The sequence below is a fragment of the Aotus nancymaae genome, unplaced genomic scaffold (assembly GCF_030222135.1).
Source record: "Aotus nancymaae isolate 86718 unplaced genomic scaffold, 86718_ANA_hifiasm-v0.15.2.pri h1tg000040l, whole genome shotgun sequence".
NCBI lineage: Eukaryota > Metazoa > Chordata > Mammalia > Primates > Aotidae > Aotus > Aotus nancymaae.
In genome coordinates, this window is record NW_026988454.1 from 10,215,557 (window position 1) to 10,229,712 (window position 14,156).

Consider the following 14,156-nt stretch of genomic DNA (forward strand, 5'->3'; position numbering starts at 1 on the left):
CCTCACTCATTCCCTATGCAGCCCAGGCATTTGTTTGTTCCTGAGTTAGATCCTTTATAATAAACTGGTGATAGTAAGTAAGGTACTCTTCTGAGTTCTGTGACCTGTTCCAGCAAATTACTGAACCTGCAGAGGGGATTGTGGGAAGCCCTCTCCACTTTACAGCCAGCTGGTGAGAAGCACAGGTGGCCTGGACTTGAGCGTGGTGCGTGAAGTGGAGGTGGTCTTCCGGGGCCAGGCCCTCAGCTGGCGGGGCCTGTGCTTACTCCAGGAGTTGTCAGCAGCATGGAATTGAACTGCAGGACACCCAGTTGGTGTCTGAGAGAATAAAAACGGGTTTTTGAGGAAAACCCCACACATTTGGTCTCAGAAGAGCTGTGATTCAAAACAGTTCAAAGGGAGGGACTGCTCAGCCTAGGCCCTCATCCCTGATGCAGTCTGAGGGTTCCCAAGACTAAAACAGCTTGCTATTAGGTTGTATTGGGAGCTGAATCTCTTTCTCTCTTGATCTTGAGTCCTTGGGCGCAACTTTGGAAGGATATTCAGAGGTTTTTATATAAAATATTCATCCAAACCCGAACAATAAAAACCTGCCAGGCTTTAGCAGTTTCTGTGAGGCTGGTTTTCTTGGAGCCTGAAGAAAACCTCCAAGGGCTGAGCCTGAATGATAGATTTGGCACAGGAAGGAAAAACCTGGAGCTTGAGAGACTTAATGATAAGAAACCGAGTTTGCTGCAGAACAGACCTGAAGTTATTAGTTCAGAGTGACAGTTTGGGTCTCTCAGGCGCAGGGATTTTTTTTTTTTTTAAAGTGATTCTGAACTTACTCTTTTAAGAGAATGTGGCTTCCTAAGATTAAGGAAATGTTGAATATTAAAAAAAGATTTTTTTTATTACTTATGCCCTGTCTACTTTAAAAGGGTTTAGAAGTGGCTTAAAATACTAAAGCCCGTATAAAGTAGGACAGCGAAAATAGAGGTTAGAAGGAGCACAGAGGGGCTGAGGATGAGATGGATAAATTTAATGCTCATCTAGAAGTTACTAATTCAGGACGTAGGGGTGGTTGGACAGATTGTGCAGTTCACATTGCTTGATTAAAGAAAACCGGCTAGAGAAATGGATATTTTCAGGTGCTGAATTTTATGAGGATTTGTGTGTGTGTGGGTGTGTGTGTGTCCTCATATCAGAGCCTTGAAAAACGTCTCTGTAGTAATTTTGTAAAAGATATAAAAACTTTTTTTTTTTTTTGAGACAGAGTCTTGCCCTGTTGCCAGGCTGGAGCGTAGTGGTGCAATCTCGGCTCACTGCAACCTCTGCCTCCTGGGTTTAAGCGATTCTTCTGCCTCAGCCTCCCAAGTAGCTGGGACTACAGGCACACGCCACCACACCCAGCTAAGTTTTGTATGTTTAGTAGATATGGGGTTTCACCATGTTGGCCAGAATGGTCTTGATCTCTTGACCTCGTGATCCACCTGCCTCAGCCTCCCAAAGTGCTGGAATTATAGGCATGAGCCACCACACCTGGCCTCTGTCTTTTTTTTTTTTTTTTTGTGACAGAGTCTCACTCTGTCACCCAGGCTGGAGTGCAGTGGCATGATCTTGGCTCACTGCAACCTCTGCCTCCTGGGTTTAAGTGATTCTCCTGCCTCAGCCTCTCGAGTAGCTGGGATTACAAGTGTGTGCCACCGTGCCTGGGTAATTTTTGTATTTTTAGTAGAGACAGGGTTTCACCATATTGGTCAGGCTGGTCTCGAATTCCTGATCTCAGGTGATCCACCTACCTCAGCCTCCCAAAGTGCTGGGATTACAGGCATGAGCCACCGTGTTTAGCCTTGGATAGGAACAATTAAAAAAAAAAAAAGGATAAAAACACTGAGTGAGCATCAATTGCAGGATAGTTTGTCTTCTGCTTTCACCCAGCTCTGTTTCATCTGCCTCCTGCCTATCCTTAAGGTGAGGAAAGACAAAGAGAAGTGCTTTTGCTAAAAATGCTGTAGGCTGGAGCAAAATGGTTGTGGAGGTGTAGACAGTCATCATTGGAGTCAAGAGAACATGGAGAGAAAAATGAATGTGCAATGAAAATAATTCTAGAAGGTGTAGCATCCTGTGGCCACCGGAATACAGGCTTGAGATCATTTGTGACCGCAGGCTCAGGCAAGACTTAAGAGTTCTCCTCACATCCTGTGTCTAGGGCACTTATAGCACTCTTACAAAAGAAATGGTGGTTAGAGGGCATATTATCAGATGAAGATAACAAAATAAGTACTTTTTACCTTCACTATGCTGGCCAAAAAGAGAAGGTAGTTATTGGAGAAGCAGATTTGACCTTTGGATAACAGAGAGTAGAAGAAAAAATCACCCCATTTACAGCCTAGGGTTTAGGAAGAAAACATGAAAACGCTTTGCCTCTATAGCCAGGAGGATCTGCATCAGACTCGAGGGTTTTACCGAATTCTGCCAGCACCCAGTTCCCTTTGTGGGGATTCAGTCAGGATGGTGGGAGAGATTGTAAAATTATAATAGTCACAAACCTCCTTGGAAGGCCGGAAGGTTTTGTAAAAGCCTCAGAATAAAGTTATGGCTGAAGGCAGTCTAATCCCCTTTCCTTGTGCAAATAACACAGAATAGATACAAAGGAATGTAAGGGAGTTTATCTAAATAAGTTGTTTACTCATGTTGTCCTAAAACTAACCTTTAATCATTCATGGGCCAGTTGGCTCTCTTGGGGGAAGGGCGACCAGGTTTATTACCTACAGATGGTGTTTGCTTAAGGCCTCGGAACCTGACCTTTAATCTTTACCCTCTAGTGGTGTTGACTCAAAGCCTTTGTGATTTAATGTGTGCTGAATAAAGGCCAGCAAGGCCAGTAGGGGCTGTGGTTGCTAGCTCTTTACAGCACTCTCTTTGAGTGTCTGTGAGTGACCACAGACTCCTAAGCCTGCTCTTTCACATATTTTTGGTATTTCAGTGCATTTTTTCATCCATCTCTGGATTAGGGTCTGTGGGTCAGACCTTGACACCCCTTGCAGGAGAGCCTTAGAAACTGGGGGCTCAGCAGGAACTGGCTTCATGGGGAAGTGCTATGGATTCAGCCCCTGGACCCAAAGGAGTACTTAGGGGGAGCTGGTTTCCCCTCGAAAACCCAGAAAGGCTCCCCTTCCAGAGCCCGGACACTTTGAACTTGGAAGATAGACCTTGCAGGATTTCTGTTGCAGCCTTAATCAATGCATTCCTCAGACTCCAGCAACGCATATGGATTGATTATCTCTATGTGACCGGACACCATGGAAGGTACTAGCACCACAAAGAACAACAACAGACACATCCCTGCTCACTTGCATCACACTGAAGAGCAAGAGCCTTGGTCTGCGAGGTTCTCCAGCAAAGCAGCTTGACCCTGATAAAGGGCAGGCTTCCCTGAGGAGGTGCACCAAGGTGGAGGAGTGAATGGGAGCACAGAGGAGAGAACCAGGGCAGGGAAGAGTGCTCCCTGCAGAGCGTGCACACAGGCCAGGCCACACAAAGGTGCTGAGACTTTGTCCTAGAGAAAGGGAATGCCACTGCAGCGTTGTGAGCAGGGTAGGTGACAATCAGATCTGGGTTTTGAGATCACTTCAGCTGCAGTGTGGAGGAGCAATTAGAGAAGGGCCTGAATCTGGTTATTTTATTCATTTGAATAACTCTGATTTTATTTCTTCAAGTTTAAGGTGATTCATTTGGAGAATGCTGATGACACCTGTCAGTCAAGATTAGCGTGACACTGCATTCCAGTGTGCCTGGGACAATCCTGGTTTATATCGGTGGTCCTGGTATATATATATATGTATATATATATATATATATATATAGAGAGAGAGAGAGAGAGAGAGAGAGAGAGATGGGGTCTCACTCTGTCACCCAGGCTGGAGTGCAGTGGCACAATCTCGGCTCACTGCAGCCTCTGCCTCCTGGGTTCAAGCAATTTTCCCATCTAAGCCTCCCGGGTAGCTGAAATTACAGGGTACGCCACCACATCTGACTAATTTTTGCATTTTTAGTAGAGACGGGGTTTCACCATGTTGGCAAGGCTGGTCTCGAACTCCTGACCTCAGGTAATCCACCCACCTCAGCCTCCCAAAGTGCTGGGATTATAGGTGTGAACCACTATACCCAGCCCCTGCTGTAATTATTAGTAGTGCCTCTTTCATTCAAAAGTGCCTGGGTTCAGGCAAGGAATTACATGATCACTGTAGTTAGAATGCTTTTGTTTTTGTAGAAACAAGATCTTGCTATGTCAACCAGACCGGTCTTGAACTCCTGGCCTCAAGCTATCCTCCTGCCTCAGTATACTGTTAAACAACCCTAAAGAGACTGGCTTGCCAGTAGGGGGAACTCTGGCTTGCCTTCCTAAAGAGGCCAGAGGTAGGGCAGCTTCACAGTCAGCTGGGTGACGGGCTGTGTGGTGTCTTCACAACCCTGGATTCTCCTTACTTCTCTGCTCTGCCTCTCAGAGGGTCAGCGTCACTGTTGGGCTGCCTCGTCTCACGGTGACAATGTTGTCCCACAGTCCCAGAGCTTGTATCCGCACTTCAAAGAGAGAAAGACTCCTCTAGCAAATCTCTGCTTGTGTCTCATGAGCCCAGCTGGGTCCCAGGCCGTTGCTGAAGCAAAGCTGTGATTGTCTGAATGCTGTACGCAACGCCTAAACTCATCACTTAGACCCCTGGGAGATACATTGTTCCATTCTCTGTCTTGGATTAACCAGGGCCTTTCTGATGGAGGGGGCCTGCCTCTCCCAAAGACCATGGGCTGCATGAGGCAGGAGAGGCTACTGGGATGAAAATCCAAAACCTCTTAGGAAAGGGAAAGGGGAGGATGGATTCTCGTTGCAATCAACAAAGTGTACAGCACCAGACATTAGGATATTAGGGTTCTCCTATTTGTGACTCTTAGGGATGTAGTGTTTTGGAAGGGGAGGGCTCTTTATTTTTAAAGGAGAACAACGTCCTTCATTATTCATATAGCATTTCATATAGCAAATCTTTGTGACCAGACATGCTAATGAATATTCAAGAACATCCGAGAATGCGGAGGCTCAAGTCTTGACTTTTTTTCTTTGAGACAGAGTCCTGCTCTGTTGTTCAGGCTGGAGTGTAGTGGCGCAATCTCAGCTCACTGCAACCTTTAGCTCACTGCAACTTTTGGCCCCCTGCAACCTCCACCTACTGGGTTCAAGCGATTCTCCTGCCTCAGCCTCCCAAGTAGCTGGGATTACAGGCATGCACCACTGTGCCCAGCTAATTTTGTATTTTTTAGTAGAGACAGGGTTTCACCATGTTGGTCAGGCTGGTCTTGAACTCCCGGCCTCAGGGGATCTGCCCACCTCGGCCTCCCAAAGTGCTGGTATTACAGGCGTGAGTCACCATGCCCAGCCGTCTTGACTCTTTTATATTCATTTTGGAAGCTCGAATTTGACTTTACACTGTCCTTCTTTTGTCTGGGCATCACTGAGCTGCAGGACGTCTGTGTCCTGTAATCTCGAGTCTGCTGCCACAATACTATCTTGGGTGAGTTCTCTTCTAAGCACATTTCGCATCTAACTGAGTTATTGTCACTTGGTGCCAGGAAAGACTTGAGACTGAGGCAGGAAAAGACATGCCTGAGTCAGATTTGTCTTCCAGAGTTTAAATGGGGTTGCTTCTGTCTTTGAATCCTTGGCTTAATTATAAGATAATGTGTAAGTGCTTTAGGATTGACTGTTATTTTGTATTTTCTGGCTTTCGGCTCTTCTCCATTAACATAACGGCTAACCCTGTAACTGTTGTGAAAGAATGAGACCATTTTACCCTGAGCGTGGAAGAGGGTAGAAACAATGTCTGTTTTCTTGCTTCTGGAGCTACTCTGGAAAACCTTGTTTTATTATGATTCCAGGTGTGCCCACTTGACATGGCAGAGGATGGGTCCATCTTAAAGCCACTGCACTCTCACCTAGGAGTGAGCATGATAGTGGGTTCGGGGACATTCTGGGAGGTTCAGGAGCTTTTCTGCCATCATCCTGGGAGTAAGAGGCACCCTGCAGTGGGATGCACCCTGCAGGCATGACCTGGGCATGGGGTCAGAGTGGGCCGGGCCAGACCACACTGCCTCATCAGGGAGTTGTAAGTGGGGAGGCCTCTGAGAACCTTCCAGAGAAAGGGGCTGCCACCCAGCAGACAACAACGGCCAAGGGAAGACCCCAGCTGCACTGCTTGGGTAAAGACTCCGATCTCCTCTGCCTCCCTCCTTCCCTTCACAGCACATTGGGAGAAAAGGGAGGAGGAAGAAGGGGTTGGGCAGAGAATCTCACCCCTCTGCAAACCTACTACTCCTTCTGCTAGGAGGTGAGGACGTGCAATGGAAGTGGATTAAAATGGATTGGACGAGACTTTGAAAAAAAACCCTGTGTCATTCAAGAGATATGGAATCAGAATGGGATCACTAAGGGACTAGATGTTTATGAGAAAAATAAAGCAATTTCGTGTTTGTTTCACTTGTTCCATAAAGTAGTTAGCTATAGACATCTAGGATGAATTACACCAAACCAATTTAGCTTTTATTTTTTAATTAAAGATCTAAAACCCACTATGTAAATTACACCAAACCAATCTAGCTTTTATTTCTTAATTCAAGACTTCTAAACCCACCATATAAATTACACCAAACCAATCTAGCTTTTATTTTTTTTAATTCAAGACTTCCACACCCACCATAGATGGAGAATTTCTTTACACTGATAAAGCCTGTTATATCTTTCTTGCCATGGTGTCTCTTTAGAATACATAGAGAAAGAGGGATATAGGATCTGAGCTCAAAGAGGACCCCAAAGGATGTGGGAAAAAGGAAAACACATACGCTGTTGGTGCGAATGGAAGTTAGGACAACCTCTGTGGAATATGGTCTGGAGGTTTCTCAAAGGAGGAAAAATAGAACTCCCCTTGGATCTGGCAATCCCACTACTGGTTACACACCCAAAGGAAAATAAATCGTCGTACAAGAAGACGCCTACACTGTCAGCTGTGGCACTAGTCACAATAGCAAAGTCCTGGAATCAACCCAGGTGCCCATCATCAGAGGACTGGATTAAAAAGTGGTGCATACATACACCATGGAATAGGACTCAGCCACAAATGAATGAAATCCTGTCTTTCGTGGCAACATGGACAGAGCTGGAGGCCCCTTACCCTTAGTGAAATGGCCCAGAAACAGAAAATCCGAAACTTCATGTTCTTACTTATATGTGGGTACCCCCAAACATGCAGAGGGAAATAATAGACACTGGAGACTCCAGATGGCGGGCGGTGGGAGGAGTGAGGGACGAAACACCCCCTCTTGGGTTGGTTGTACACTATTTGGGGGATGAGTACACTAAAAGCCCTGATTTCACCACTGTGCAATACATTCATGTGACACAATTGCATTTGTACCCCTAAATCCATAAATATACAAATTTAATAAAAATAAAAAAGATTCGGAAAAAATAAGAGGCTCCTACCAAACCTGAGTGGCATTTCTAGAGCTATGGTTTGAAGGCCCATCCTTAAACAAGGCTGCTCAGCCTCAGTTCCTTGCATGTGACCTACTTTTTCAAGAAAATATTTATAGAGCGCTTCCTGTGTGTAAGACCTTGTGTCAGGAGCTGCAGAGGCAAGACTGCTCCTTACAACCTGGCTTCCTTCTGGATGCTTCCCACCTACTGAGCAGAAGGCAGTAAAGAAAATGATAACCTAAGGGCGGAGCCATGGCTCTGAGCAATGGCAGCGGGTGGGCGCTGTGGTGTGGGAGAAGGGGGTGTTTCTCCTTCCCCAGGCGGGAAGGGAGGCAGAGCAGGCATGCTCACTGCCCTGAGCAGGGTGGGCTGGCAGAGCACAAGCGTCTTTCGCTCAGGGAGCAGGAATGATAAAGAGTGACTTAGCTAGGCTGGGTGGGGTGGTTTACACTTGTCACAGCAGCACTTTGGGAGTCTGAGTCCCAGGAATTCTAGACCAGCCTGGGCAATATAGCCAGACCCCCATCTCCACAGAAAATAAAAAATTAGCTAGCGTGGTGGCGTACGCTTGTAGTCCCAGCTACGTGGAGGACTAGGGTAGGAGGATTGTTGAGCCAGGAGTTTGAGGCTTCAGTGAGCTGCGATCACACCACTGCACTCTAGCCTTGGTGACAGAGCAAGACCCTGTCTCAAAACAAACAAACAAAAATTAGCTAAGTCCTGTTTAATCCTCTCGGATGAAGGCTGGCTAGAGCCTTCTGTCGACCACGGATCACGTGTCACAGCCATTGCTGTTTGGTCAATAAAATGCAGCCCAGCAAGTGTGGAGATGACAGAGACGGGTGGAGAGGGTTGAGCAGGGCTCACAAAGGACAAAGGCACTGTTGTGTCGATATTGTTTCCGCTTTTCCCAAAAAGAGGCCTGGGAAGCATGGCACGAATCGCTTACGGGCAACGTGAGACAAATTTCTAAAATGGCCCGCTGCACGCAACCAATTTCACATTGGCTGCTCCTGCTAAATGCTGATCAGCCATAAATCATCCAGCCTAATGGATTTTGTCCCATCTATTCAATATCTTCCAGGGCATTGATTTAGAATGTAATGCATTAAGGGGAAAAAAAAACCTCCCTAGAAAACCATATAAGCTTGAACATTTTTGAAGTAAAATCTCTCATGCTAAAAGCATTCCTCCCTCCTTGTGCCGAGACCTTGATACTGCTCTCTTGCTGGGCTCCCCATCGCAGACAACTGCTCGCCTCCCAGTGCCGCAGGAAGAATGTGGCTGCCTCAATAGAAGCCCAGCCCCGCCACTCCAGGTGTGGCACCCGGGCGAACAACCCCAGTCTGGCAGCCACAGTTTTCTCATCCATCCAGTGGGTCAGGGCTATTGTGACTACAGATGCAAAAAGGTTACACGGAACCTAAGACATGCCTGGCCTTACAGCAGCTGCTTAAAACACGATGGCCAGCATGATGGTTGTTTAAACATGTGGGGCCCCTGCTCTCTTCCGCCATGATTCCTCGTGTCTGGGTTGCAGACAGCCTTAGCTACCTTCTTCTTAGCCTGCCTTCCCTCCTTCCTACCTGTGTCCAGGACAAAATGCACGAGGAACGTCTCTGCTTCATTAAGCAGCAAAACACACAATGACCCTTGTCATTCTGGGCGCTATTCCTAGTGGGCGAGCATCCACCCAGCTCTGGCTGCAGTTAAGCTTCTGACTGGGGAGAGGCCCCAGCAGTCTGGGACTGTTTTTCGGGGCAATGGCTGACTAGTTCTTTGACTGGGTGGGGCTATTTTCCAGGCAGTGAGAAAAGAGCCTCGCCCCTGCTGCTCCAAGGCGGGGCTTCTCCCTGCAGAGCCTGGGTCAGGTCAGCTGGGATTCCAGGGCTGACCAATTTGGTCATGAGGGTTGCTCTAACTCACTGTTTGAAACTCAGCCCTGGTAAACAAAACTGTGTTGCAAGATTTCTTCATCTCTTGGTTTGCACACCATCCAATTACTCGTGAGTTTAATGTAATTTGAGCTTTTTCTCCCAGATGAAACCCACAGCAAACATACAGAGGAGCCAAAATGCCTAATTTTTAGACTTTATCTTGATTTTTTTTTTCTTTTTATAGGCCTTGTATCCCAAATGTTTATAAAACAGAATAACAAAAACACACAGAAATGAAACTGACATCCTTTTTCTTTTTTGTTTGTTTGTTTCTGAGGCAGAGTCTCACTCTGTCACCCCAACTGGAGTGCAATGGCACAATCATTACAGCCTCGATTATAGCAGCGATTACATCACTATAGCCTCCATCTCTCAGGCTCCAGCAATCCTCCCACCTCAGCCTCCCAAGGAGCTGGGACTACAGGTGTATGCCACACCTGGCTAATTCTTTTGATTTTTGAGACAAGTTCTCACTGTGTTGCACAGGCTGGTCTTGAACTCCTGAGGTTATGTGATCCACCCACCTCAGCCTCCCAAAGTGCTGGGATTACAGGCATGCATCACTGTACCCAGCCAAAATTGACATTCTTTACGCCATCTGTGTCCTAGAGCTTAGGGTAAGCTTAATTCAGAAAAGCCTTCTTGACTGTGTCCCTGAGCATGAGGAAGGCATAGGGAGGGGCATGTTTATTCACGGCCGCAGTTCCTTCAGCCTGGGCAAGGGAATGGTTCTGTGGAAACTCTCTGTCCTCCTGGTAGATAGGTACCTGTTTTTTTTTTTTTTTTTTTGAGACAGAGTCTCGCTTTGTCACCCAGGCTGGAGTGCAGTGGCACAGTCTCGGCTCACTGCAACCTCTACCTCCTGGGTTCTAGCAATTCTCCTGCCTCACCCTCCTGAGTGGCTGGGACTACAGATGCATACTGCCATATCTGGCTAATTTTTTTATATTTTAGTAGAGACTCGGTTTCACCTCATTGCCCAGGCTGGTCTTGAACTCCTGACCTCAGGCAATCCACCCATCTCAGCCTCCCAAAGTGCTAGGATTACAGGTGGCAGTCACTGTGCCTGGCCAGTACCTGCTTCTTGACCTTGGGATATATATGGTATATACTGAAGGCCTCCCTTGACCACTTAGTCTTGGGATATCAAGTGTGTGGCATCTGTGCCATTTCTCTCCTCTACACATGGCAGACATTGTGAACGGCACATAGGACTCTCTGGTGTAGCCTCAGAATGCCTCTCAGCCCAATACTCGAGAAAATGACCAACATCCATCAGTGTAGACAGAAGGGATGAATTTCGGTGCTCATCCTAGGGCTCAGACTATCATGTGAGCCTGGATTTATGAGATGTTGTCAGCTCCCTTGGGGCAGAGAATGAATAGGACCTGTTTTCTCCTAAAACTCAAACCATCAACTGCTTCTCACTTACTGGTTGACCTGGAAAACAGTCTTAGAAAGAGCAGTTGATGAAACCATTTATTGAAGTCATGCATTCCCAATTAGTTAGGCCATCGTCATTCCAAAGATAATATAAGTCAATGAGGTATTGTATTCCTGAGAAAGGAAAATTCACTCAGGCAGGAAGCAGACATCTGTGCTCATTTGGGATGCTGGTTGCTTAGGGCTCCCTCTGGGAACACCTCTCTCTTCTGGCACCTTTGCCAGATTGTAGATGAGCTGATGGAGCTCCTGGCAGATAGAACATCTCTTCCAGGGCTGAGATTCCATGAGCAATAGGGGTGAGTAGCTGGACTAGAGAATGAGAGACAGGGAGAGGGGGTGGCCCAGGACACAGCTGATTCCCCTGCCCCTCCTGGCAGAGCAGAGATCCTGTGTATCACACAGCTATGGGTGATGACAATGATCCTTGTTCATGAGCTGCCCCCCTCAGCCTGCCAGGCCACTCCCCAGCTCTGACATTGCATTCTCCACTCTGGGTGCAAAGAACCTGAACTGACATCCTTTTCTGAGGCATAGGCCAGCCTCGTACAAGGGTCTTTTCTGGCCATACATACTTCACCACACATGCTTCTGCTCAGCCATCAGGTGAAAGCAACTCCCTTTAGATTTAAAATTTCCATGATAGCATTGTGGACACTTTCAGCCGCCTGCTCACCTTCCATCTGCTTCCTCCTTCCTAACAAAATCCTGTTTCAGGGAGGACTCTGATCAGTTTCATGATCCTGCGGACCCAAGCTGCTGGCCAGAGATTGGTTCACCAATCCAGGCCAAGCCAGTCAGGTCATCCCCGTCCAGGCAACTGCCCTTTAAGGGGAATATTCGGGGGCGAGTGAATTTTGACCAGGGTTTCCCCACCGTGCCTCATTCTTGCTTCGCTTTTCCCCCTCCATGGATGAGCAAGAAGCGGCCACCGTCAGCCTGTTTCTGGCTGCCACGTTGTGGTCGGCTCCCTGTCCTAGCTGACAACCCAGGCTCCGGGTCTCAGAGGTGCCATTAGGAAGGAGCCTTTTAAATGCGGAGAAGTTAAAGGAACACTTGTGAAGTCCAGCAGAAGTGAGGAAGAAATGCGTATGAGAAACGTTCTTTCTCCCAGTCTCCGTCCTTCCCCAGTAACCTCTATCACACCTGCTTGCTCTTTAGTGAGGGACAAACAGAGGGATATCAGGGTGCTAAAGAGTCCCCTCTTCCTGAGGTAAATATGCTGACTGGCCAACATGCCTGCCTTGCTGGCCTGTTCTGTGTCTGTGACCAGGAATTTCGAGGAGAGGATTCTGTGTGGGGAAGGACCCCATCATCATATGCTGGGAGATGCCAGCTCACAGGAGCCATGTTCTCAGGTGTGCTCAGACCTCCTCCTCTGCAGCCTGCAATTCTGCACCATTCCAGGGACTGAGTTCTAGTTCTCTTCACACCTGCAGCCATCTCCGGGAGAGCTGTAAGTAACATCACAATGGCAGAGATAATAATAATAATTACCACTTGTTTAGAGCTACATATTAATTTAATCATGTGCTCTGCATGGACCATCTACTCCTTCTGTGATAATGCAGAAAATGTAGTACTGTGCCCAATTTACAGACAAGGAAAACTGAGGCTTATAGATACCCAGGCACTCACCCAGGTACATAGAGCAGGAAGGAGAGCTCAATAGCTTCTGGGCTTTTTGGCTAAGATCAAGTGTAGTATCTCTTATCCGTTTAACATCTGATACTGCAGCTTCGTCGTCATCTGGGGTAAATACTCGAGGTTCATCATCTCACACCGAGGAAATCAAGGACACAGACACACAGGAGTGAGTTTAAGAGTGGAGGTTTAATAGGTGAAAGAAAGAGAAAAGAGAAAAACGTTCTCTCCTGCAGAGAGAGAGAGGCTCCTGAGTGGGTCTTCCGGTTTCGTGCTGAAACGCACGGGGGTTTTACAGACCAGCTTGAGGAGGTGGTGTCTGATTTACATAGGGCCCAAAGATTGGTTGGAGCAGGTGTGCCCTTTACATAGCACAAAGCTGGCTGCCCCATCCTAATGTTTTATTATGCAGATGGGCTCTCTACCTGGCTGGTGCCATGTTGCCCGTTCCTTTACTGAACATGTGGTTGACAAAAAAAGAGAAGATGTAGCCTCCATGCTGAACATGCCTGGTCCCCAGGTAGCCTTTTCCTATGGCACAGCTGCTGGCATTCACCCATGCAAGCTTCCAGCTTGCTTTTCTATGTCTGCAGCTTGGTTTTTTGGGGCTGCTCTTTGTTAGAAAAGAAATGATTTGGGGGATGCTTTTTATTAAAAGGGAAACCTTACTGAGGACTCTCTTACCCTCACTAACTGCCTAAATAATTTCTTTTTAGCTCCTGTATCAATACATCCTCTACTACAGGACAATATCAAATGAATTTTTGGAGGAGGGAGATGAGATAGGAGCTTGCTGAGTCTACTTCACACATTGACGGATGTTGCAGAATCTCCAGGACTGGAGCACGCCCTCAGGGGGATCAGTTAAAAAAAGTAGAGCTTAGATTCCATCAGAGGCTGGCGGATCCCTAAGGGGCACCTCTTTTGCTGGGCAGTACTGTCTTCCATGCATCAATGCCCATCCTGCCTGCCAGGCCCCTCCAGGTCCTGCTCTTCTCTGGGGTCCAGCCTGGGCAGTGGGAAAGTGAAGCTGGAATTGATCAATCAGTTGGCTCCCTGGTCTGTGCTCAGATCAAGGGAGTGGGGACAGTGTTTTAGGCAACATTCCCCCTCATTCCGCCATGGGAACCAAAGGCCTCAATGCCACTTTAGAGATGATGACACGGAAGCCCAGAGATGGAAATGGCCAGTTTTGAGCCTCTCAGGGCAGCAGTGGGACCTCCTGCTCTTAACCTGGGGCGAGTGCTGGCTCTCAGACCAGTCCAGCCAGATCAGGGCCTGCTTTTCAGGAGATGCGGCCTTTGTCCACTGCCCTGCAGGTCCTGGAGGATGAATGTGGCTTTAACTTAATTGAATGTTGACAACAAAAGGTCTGCAAAATGGGCAGGTGTTCCATTTGTAGCAATGTCTTGGTACCCTAAAAAGATGGCCCCACAGATGCTGTTGGGCTTTATCTAAGCCCGTGGCCAAGTGGGAGAAGCTTTGAGCTCTGACCCGGCGTTTAAATCAAGGGCCAGTGGTACAACCAATAGCCCGGCACATGCCTAATGTTTTCTGAATCCTTTTTAGGGTCACACGCATTATAGAGCTGCCTCGTCTACACCTCTGCCACGACAACCCTGGGAGGG

The 14,156-nt window shown here is 47.5% G+C and overlaps 1 pseudogene; it reads left to right on the forward strand.

Moving 5' to 3' along the window:
• Positions 1-12,552: 12,552 nt before the first annotated feature.
• LOC135268411 (U2 spliceosomal RNA) lies at positions 12,553-12,662 on the forward strand (annotated as a pseudogene).
• The last annotated feature ends 1,494 nt before the right edge of the window (positions 12,663-14,156 follow it).